A 10,019-nucleotide genomic window follows, 5' to 3' on the forward strand; every position below is an offset into this window, starting at 1 on the left:
GAAATTGTCACTACCATCAAGTCCATAGACAAATGTATTACTTGAAGTGTTTCATTTCATTCTTTTAATTATTTGCTTTATAGTAATAACATTAAGAATTGCTCATTCCCCATCCTTACCCATAATTATGTAAGCAATCTTCATTTAAATAAGGGAGTCAAAGTGATAAAATAAAGAAGTAATAAAATAAAAGTAAGATGGTAACTAATGGGAAGAAGAAGGGTAAGTAATTGGATGGAAAAGTGGAGAAAAGAGGATAAGTTGGGGAATAAAAATGTATTGTGCACATGTGTAAATTTATCAGAAATGAGAAAATATAAAAAAATCAGCACATTTTACATATACAAAGATATTATTGAATTTTTCTTCCATTCAGCTAGCATATCCTCATCTCTCTTCCTTCCCTTCCCCAGTAACTTCTGATTCTCTTCTCCAAGCCTATGAGTTGAACTATTTTGTTTTATGCACCGATGTGATGATGCTGTATCTGTCTTTCTGAATCTCTCTTATTTCACTTACCACTCTATCCTCCAGGTCTACTTATATTGAGATGTCAGGGTATCATTTTAATAAGAATTAATAATATTCCACTTTTGTATATACCATTTTGTCATCTTTACACAATCAACTATTAATAAAAGTGTATTTTTATATGCCTTGGTAATTGTGAATAATGCTACAATAAACATGGATCTTAGAAAATCATTTTAATTAGAGGTTTTAATTCTCTTGAAAACACACACATCCTATGGTTAGAATCATATTTTAAATTTTATTTTATGAGCACACTCCCTATTATTTTCTACTAATATTAACCCAATGTATAGTCAATAAACAGTGTGAAATAATTATATATTTTCTTCATCATCATAAATTAATTTCTGAAGTAAAACAACTTTATTGTGATATAGCTAAAACAAATTACATATATTTAATGCTTAATATATTATTATTATTATTATTTTTGTTTTGTTTTGTTTTGTTTTAATCAGAATCAGACATTTAATGGCACACACTCCTCACAAATGGCTTTGCTCTTCCAAAACTTATGAACATAAAAGTAAGACAGGATACATTTTAGGAACTATCTTGGCCAGCCTCCCCCCCCCATCCCACAGGAGATTATTAAGTCTAACGTAAAAAGAAAAGTTAAGGTCAAGGTGTTTTCTTAGCACAGCTAATGACTAACCCTTTGTTTACGGGTCACCCTGAAGGCCACTGAACTTAATTTGCTGCCTGACAAGTGGTTAGTTATTAGTTCACTGGGTAATTGTCCCTGAAGTTAAAGCCATGATCTGGGGCACAGTAGGCACTTTAATTGGATAGGTACATTTTCTAGTTTGGGTTAAATATTTGGCTCTCAAAAAAAGCCAGGTAAAGAATGCAGAGCCAAACTGAATGCCCTGTGACCTTGACCTTGGATTGTCAGAGGGCAGAGCATGCTCCTGCTCCTGTAGACAGAAAGTTCTGGGATGTGTGGAGGGTGGGTAAGTGTTTGCATGTGCTGTGGGTGTGGGCACCACTCTGATTTGGAATCCAGTGTCTCGAATGGGAGCCCGTGTACACAGAAGTACGGTCCACATACTTAACAATGGCCACTGCACGGGTACTGGCAGATCAGAACAGGCACTGGATGCAAACAAGTGCCATGATTGGCAAGGGTGGCCCTGGCCGGCTGGCAGAGTGGCCTGCCAAGCACCTGCCTGCAGCCAGCACCACTCCCTCGCTAGTCGGCCTCATCCATGTCTTTACCCGCAGTGGCCGCTTCTAACACAGCCAGGGCCTAGGCCACGCCTGCGTCTTCATCTACCCTGTCCCCATCCTTGTCCCCGTGGGAGTCCTGCTCCCTTCTGGGGTCAACCCCAGGTCCAGGGTGAGCAGGACCCTCCTCTTTAAAGTAGATCCTCAGCGCTTAGGTAGTCATGGTCTCCTTTAGGGAGCCTCAGCTTCTCTTCCTATGGAAGGGCATGTTCAAAGCCTGCTCAGCCCCTGTGGGGTGAATTCCCAGCTGGGGTTCTTCATCCTTGGGGTGCTTCCTGCAAAGACAGTCGTTTTCCTCATGCTCGGCACAGGGTCCCAGAGCTGGGGGTAATGCGGGCTGGTATCTGCAGGACACGGTCTGCCACTGCCAATGCCAGACTCTTGGCCTCACAGGAGGTTCTGCAGTCTCCATGCCCAGTAGCTTGGGTCACTTCTGAAGGGAGCAGCACACAGCCCTGTCCCCTGTGGCCCTCGCTTTCAAGGAAGGGTTGGGCTAGGTGTGCAACATCTACCGTGTTGGCCCAGGAGCCACTGTCTCTCTGGTGGGACCTGGAACGCATGACAGACTGCAGAGTGGCCATGGGGCTGATGCCATTGACAGCAACACCATGCTTCCCCACTCCCGGTCCTCCTCCAGTGTCTTCCTGAGGAAGTGGTGCTTGTTGAGGTAGACCAGCTGTCCGGACTCTGCTGTCCATCCTCTTCATACAACCACTGTTAGCCAGGGCATCCTTAGGCACCAGAACCTCACTGTTCTGCTTGTCTTTTAGTCTAACCATGTCATCCTCCTCCAGCTTGCAGCTGTTGACTTCATTGACAAAACCAGGGGAAGGCACTTGAACAGGATCAAAGAGATTGCTTTGTATCATCTTACAGCATTTGCACCCCATCTGGATTATTTTTCGTTACCATCTGTTGAAGAAATCGTCCAGAGCCTCTGCTAATCTAACTTCTCCTCCTGGGCTCGCGCTGCGGCGGCACAGGGGTCGAGGTGCCCATGCCTGCGTGCCTATTATTTTTCATATACAAAGATATTGTGAAATAGTTACTAACATTAATATATCCATTATTTCATGTACATAACATATTTGTATTGAAAGAGCACGTATGACCAATTTTTTTTCAAATTTAAGGTATAAAATATATTAATACTAAAACTTTATTACTATAGTTTTATTCCATTTAAAATATCATTCCTCTTTTTATACATTATACTTTTGCAGTGTTTTAATTTTTCCTTATTATTTCTTACATATTCTTGTGTTTTCCACTTTCATGATCCTTCTTTCACTTATATAATATATATTTGAACTTTCTCATTATTGAGAAATCCTTTTGGTAAATTTTAACCTTCTGAATCTTTCTCTATATATGACATTTTTCTTATTATTCTTTAAGTTTTTATTTCTTTAACCATCCTTCTCTGTTCTTCCCCTTTGCTAGCTTCTATTCTTTATATCATACATTTCTTTTTCTTCCACTTATGCTAAATAATTTTTAACATGAAAGCACATTATAAAACTGTATTATCATTTTGTTTTATTGTCATTGGTTATAAATTAGTAGCTATTAATGAATTTTAAATAGAATTCTGTATCTTGTATGGCTTGATGTTAGTTTTATAAGTCTGTATTCTTTTCCCTTACTAGTAATAAATATCAAACTTTAAAGAGTAGGCTTCTTAGTGAAGAAATCCCAAAGAAATACCAAAAGATATATTGGTGCCAACAGATGTATAAATCATAACCCAGAAACACAGAAATCATGAAAAAGGAAGAAAATCTGACTTATCCAAAGATCACAAGTCTTTAAATACTAAAGTCAAAGATACAGAAATAGGTAAAATGAGAGGAGAGGTTTTCAAAGGTTTACTGTTAAAAGTGATCAATGATCTCAGAGGACACAAAACAGCAGATGAATTCAATCCAGGACCTGGAGAAGAAAGTTATCAATGCACAGAAAACTGTTAGCAAAACAGGTATAAAATTCAGCCTTATGGAAGGAAGAGTCAGTAGCATGGAAGAAAGTTTCAGCAAGGAACAGATTTTGCTATAGGCATAGAAATTTTATAAATGAAAAAATGAATTTATCAAATCAAAAAATAGTGGAAAGCATCCCCAGTGACTCAACCAAGCAGAAGAACTAAAATGGATGGAGGGCAAGTAGATAAAATACTACATTCAAATATCAAAAGAAAATGCAAACAATTTAACAGAATTAGACTGTTCAGGAATTCAGGTATACAATAAAGAAACCAAACCTAAGAATTATGGTGTAGAAAGGACTGAGGTAAACATTAAAAGCTTCCAAAATCTACTCAATTGAATTATATCAGAAAGTTTCCCAAATATAAAGAAAGACAAGAGTCATTTAGAACCCCAAATGAAAAGACGAAATTTTTTTCCATGACCTATTATACCCATGATGTTAAAAGTATAATCCAAAGAAACAAAATTAAAAACTCTAATAGAAAACTTTCAGCTCACCAACAAAGACAAACACATTAAAATAACATCATTTCTCTCATTAGCAACCTTAAAACCAAGACAGCATTGAAGCAATATATTTTAAATATATTTTAAGAACTGAAAGTAAATAACCGCCAACAAGGTTGCTGTATCTAACTAAATTATATTTTAAATGGAGAAGTAAGAATGTTTCAAGATAAGTAGAGAGTAAATCAATATTTGGCTAAGAAGCAAGAAGCAGAAATGCTGTTCACAGAGGAAAAGGGAGACATCTTTTATCTTTTGATCATAGTAATTAATATATCATATATATATATACATATATAAAAATCTGCCTCTTTATCCATTAAGTAAATAAATAAAATATTTAAAATATGGTTAAAACTAAAAATTTTTAAAAATATAGTATTACAAAATATTTTCTGATATAACTGTAAAGAGAGAAACCTGAAAGAAATCCAGAATAATTAATAGTTTATTAAATTTAAAGTTATTTGTTATCGATGGAGTATACATTTCTTTATTCCCATGCTTGAAGTTGCATTTACAAAAATACTATTATAGTGTAGAATGAATTTAATATATGAAATTATCCAGTATTACTTACTGTGCTAATTTTAGCCATTCTTGTTATGATGCATAGAGAAAGCCCTGATAAATACTGAAACCACTAATTCATGCATGACTCTATGCCATCACTTAAAATTCATCAAAAACATGTAAAAGGAGATATTGAACTCTGCTGAGACTTGATTTGTAAATTGAAAACCTATTAAGTGATTGCAAATTAGTTACTGGAGGAAATATGTGTGTGTGTATGTGTGTGTGTGTGTGTGTGTGTGTGTGTGTTATAATAAAGGTAAATTTTCTAAGCTTTATAGTTTTAAGTGTTTACCTGTAATTGTTTTCAACAAATCTTGGAGCTTTAGAAAAGAACAAGAACTTAAAATGCTTCTTACATTTTTCAACTAAAAAATTGAGGATATAAATTTTTGGTAGCATAACTAAATGGGAACAGCTAATTAGTTCAGATGCAGAAATAAAATATTTTTTGTAATCTGTCAGATACATATGTGTATGTGTGTGTGAGTGTGTGGGTGTGTCTGTGTGTGTGTGTTTTAAATATATGCATTACAGTATAGATTCCCAAAGTAATAGGTAATAGCCAAGTCTAGTATATGTTTTAAAGCATGACTTCTATTAGACTTGTAACAAATACATTATTTTCTCCTTAGAGAAGTATAATTAGATCTTCAGCTCCAAACACCAATTTTCTTTTCTCATGATGAACAAAAAAAGACAGGCTATTACAGTATCAAGAATAATGGTACAAAACTATCTGAATTGCACACTGTTAGACAATTACAAGTTGATAGTGAAGTATATTTGTTGAAGTTACTTGCAAGCAGAAGTCAAGGTTTATTAGCCTGAAGTATTTTTTTTTTTAATAAGTGAAAAGTCTTTCTTACACTTCTGTTTTAGGGAAAATAAATAGATCTGTACTAATTAAAATTTAATTATTCATTTTATGTCTGCTTCAGTGATGAGGTCTTGGGAGCCTCTGTGTCTCTGGATATCTGTTTTTGGTGGGAGTTGATTGTTTTCTGTGTTGATCACCTTCACCTTTGTGCTGGTACCAGGTTCGCCAAGAAAATAGCACACTTGCTTGTTTCACCAATTATTCTTAGTTTCAGCTGGGGCTATTTTGAGGTATAATAGGGTGGTTCTCTCCTTAGGATCTGTGTGTATCTGAAAAAGAGAAGCAGATTCTCCAACAGAGAGCAAAGTTAGCACAAGATAAATGGGATAACCATTATTTTTTAGAGAGAATTTAATAGATGTAGGCCCTCTTCCAGCCCACGATTGGTGGTAGCTTAATAATGGAGAGCAGGCTAATTTTTGGATCTGGCTCTGACTTGTTTCCCAGCTCTAGCTATGGGTTCTATTGTACTGAGCAGATCAGTTGGCTCAGGGAAATTTGTGAAAGAGGGGGTGGAACGAATGTCAGAGCCACATGTTGGGTCATGATGCACAAAGACATTTCCTCCTGTGAATCACTGAGGGCTAACTCCACAATGCATGACCCATATACCCAACATGGAGGGGCCAGGGGGAGGGGAGAGGACAGGGAGGAGGCTAACAATGGTACCAACATGACCGTATTCACTGAATACAAACTAATTAATAAAAAATAAATAAAAATTAAAAAAAATTTAGTGAAGATGGGCTTTTGTAGAAAAAATGTGTTTTGTTTTGTTTTCTGTAATATACTTGAAGGGTCTTTATACTATTTATCACAAAAGAACACATTTTGTTCACAGTTAAAACTGCAAATGAGGGCTGGAGAAATGGCTCAGCACTTAATGTACTTGACTACAAAGCCTAAGGACCCAGGTTTGATTCCTTAGTATCCACATATATCCACATGTCCAGATTCCTTAGAACCCACACAAATCCAGATGTACAAAGTGGCACATACATTTGGACTTTGCAGTGGCTGGAGACTCTGGAATGTCAATTCTCTCTGTTTCTCTCTCTGTGTGTTTCTCTCCACTTTCAATTAAATAAATAAAAATTTTAAAAATGCAAATGATACTGTGTTACGTAAAACCCATTTCTATATATTCTTAATACTTAAATATGTCATCATTGGATGGATGCTTTTTAAATACTTTTGAAATATTGTAGCAAAGACCTTAACAACTATATACATTTCTCTAAATATTCTTTATACCTCTTCCACATGATCCATTTAGGTTTAAGAAAATGACACCAAGAAAAAACAATATTATGTCAACTAGAGAACATCAACACTGAAAGTGACTTAATTGAAACTCAACAAACTAGTGAAATTCTTTTTTTTTTTTTTGTAGTATTGGTTGCTTTTAAAATTTTGATGGCCTAAGATCAGTGTTTTTTTGTTTTTTTTTTCAATCCTGACTAATTCTTGGAACTGTAATATGGTTTCTTAATGAAAGCATATCCAATCATGATGCATTTTGATTCCCTCAAAATAAGAAAATAAGAATGATTTTTTTTATATTTATGTTCGAAAACAGTATAATCTAAAAGGGTTTATTTGAATGTGTTAGAAATCATTTTATGTAAAATTTTAAATTTTTGTATGCAAAGATTAATTATATGTAATCAAAGGGTTTTGTCTGAACAAAGAAGTGTTCTGAAGACAGAAAAAGATGGCAGAAAACACTTAGGCCCAAAATCAAATTGAAATGAATCAAGTACTTCAGTATGATACCCAAACTCTAAAACTTCTCTTAAAATAAGTAGGGTAAACAGTACAAGATAAAATCATGAGTAAGTACATTCTGGATAGGATTCCAGTCCCTTTGCAAATAAAAAAAATCAATGAGAACTCATAAAATTAAGCTTTTGTACAGAAAAAGCAACTGACCCCTGAGTGAAGATGCAGCCTACAATATGAAAAAAAAAAATCTTTGATGCTGGGCATGGTGGCATATGCTTTTAATCCCATCACTTGGTAGGTAGAGGTAGGAGGGATCTCCATGAGTTCAAGCCTTGGCTAGAGTGAGACCCTACCATGAAAAACCAAAACAAACACACAAACAAATATCTTTGAAAGCTATGCTTCTCACCTGGGATTAATATCTAGAATATACAAATAACTCAAACATGAAACATCAAAAGAAAGGGAACAATTAAAAAATGGGCTGTAGAACTGATTCAAGACCTCTCAAAAGAGGAAATCAAAGTGACTCTTAAATATTTTTTTAATTTTTTAAAAGTTATACAACATCCTTAGCCATCAAGAAAATGCAAAGTCAAACCACATTGAAATTACATCTTTCCATCCATAGTTAGAATGTCTATCATGAAGGAGCAAATGGTAACAAATGCTAATAATGATATGAGGGAGGGGGAATAAGTATTCATTGTTGTTGGGACAGTCATCTGGAAACCAGTATTTGGATTTCTCCAATTGCCAAAAATAAAACGACCATATGTCCAAATATCCCAATTCCTTGGTGTATACCCCAAAATATATATATTCTACAACAGATATCCTTGTAAAACCATATTAATTGTTCTTCTATTCATATATAATATTATTTTATTAAGTTATAAAAAGTAAAATTATAAAATTTGGAAAAAATTGATGAAACTGAATAATATTATACTTAGCGAAGTAACCCTGGTCCAGGTCCAAATGCTGCATGTTTTCTCTCATATGCAGATTCTAGCTTTTAGTTTTTACATTTCTGAATTTAAGTTAGAATATCTATAGATGTCAGTAAGCTAGAGAAAGGCCTTGGGGTAGAGGGGGCTTAGACCTTCTAAAGTTATGATAAAACACATGGCAATATGAAAGTGGATGGGGAAATAGTAGGGAAGGGTATATTTAAAGATAGACAGAGGTCAAGGGGTAAATAGGAGTTAGGGGATAAGTAAATCTAATAGTGGATAAAAAATATGGAAGCATACTATTTTGTATGCCAATTAGGATCCAATTTAATGAGTTTGAACTAAGATACCTTATGTAGATGGATAAAGATACTTCCCAAAATCATAGGCTATTCAATGAAAACCACAGTGTCATGTGTGAGAAAACCTTCTATGAACTGTTCAGATATAATACTGAGATCCTTACAACAATATATGTAATTATATTTGGTTACATACATATTATACATTTTATTAGTTATATTGCCATTGTTCTTTATTGGCCACACAAACTAGACACCTCCCATTGCTTCAGTCATCATATGCTTTAGTTATAGAACATGGGGAAATGATTCATCCTTGCTTTCTAGCTTTCGCTGTGCCAGGAGTTGATATGTAGGCTCCTAGGGAGAAAATGTTTTATACAGCTGTGGATCCTTTGTGCTCCACAACTGCACTTACAGGCAAGACACACCCAATGTAATAGTGGCATGACTGTTATGGAGGTAACCAACCACTTTCTGAATTGATTTGAGTCTCATACACAGGAGAAAATTCACTCTAAACCTTGTCAAAGCCTATGGCTTAGAGGGTTATAGACTCTAGACAGGAACCCACTACCATTGTTATGCTAAGTGCACTGCTTTTAAAACTTCTCCCCAAAAATGTGTGTGTGTGTGTGTATATATATATATATATATATATATATATATATATATATATATATGTATATATATGTATGTATATGTACATGTTTATAGATTTTTGTGCTACTCTCACACACTCTATCAAAGAATTTTCTTACAGTGATCAGAGGTTAATGCACAGATACATGTCTGGTAAAAATGCTGAGAATAAATGAAAATTGTGTGTTTAGCCCTAAATGACATATCTATGTCACCCTCTCCAAGGCTAGGGTAACACCATAATAAAGGGAAAAGAAAGAATTTAAGAATTGGAGGATATGGAGGATTGTTGTGGTAAACAGTTTTCTGGACATGGCATGGCCATTACACTATTAATGGAAACTGTGCTTTATTGTCCAAGATTGAGCCTAGTCAACATTTCATCATTAAACATGGAGGAACCCATGAGTATTTACCCCTCCTAAAGAAGCTATTGGTGGTTAATGGTTACCAGTGTGCATGAGTTACTTTCTTCTCTGGAAAAGTCATTGATAAATTGTGTAGAATCCAGTAAAGAATCCACCCTACCAAGGCTCATTCAACACCTTTATTTTAACTTAGTATGTCACAAAAAAAATCTATTAAAGTAGGAAAGGGTCTAGTTGAGAAGAAGTTTAGCAGAAATGGGAAAGGAATGTGGATGAGTGCTTGGAAGTGAATATGATCAAATGCTTTATGTACATGT

At 35.0% G+C, this 10,019-nt stretch overlaps 1 pseudogene; it reads right to left on the bottom strand.

The window, feature by feature from the left end:
• Window positions 1-1,726: 1,726 nt before the first annotated feature.
• On the bottom strand, window positions 1,727-2,685 carry LOC101618033 (annotated as a pseudogene).
• Window positions 2,686-10,019: the final 7,334 nt, after the last annotated feature.

This window comes from Jaculus jaculus, chromosome X, assembly GCF_020740685.1.
Source record: "Jaculus jaculus isolate mJacJac1 chromosome X, mJacJac1.mat.Y.cur, whole genome shotgun sequence".
In the NCBI taxonomy this organism is placed as follows: domain Eukaryota; kingdom Metazoa; phylum Chordata; class Mammalia; order Rodentia; family Dipodidae; genus Jaculus; species Jaculus jaculus.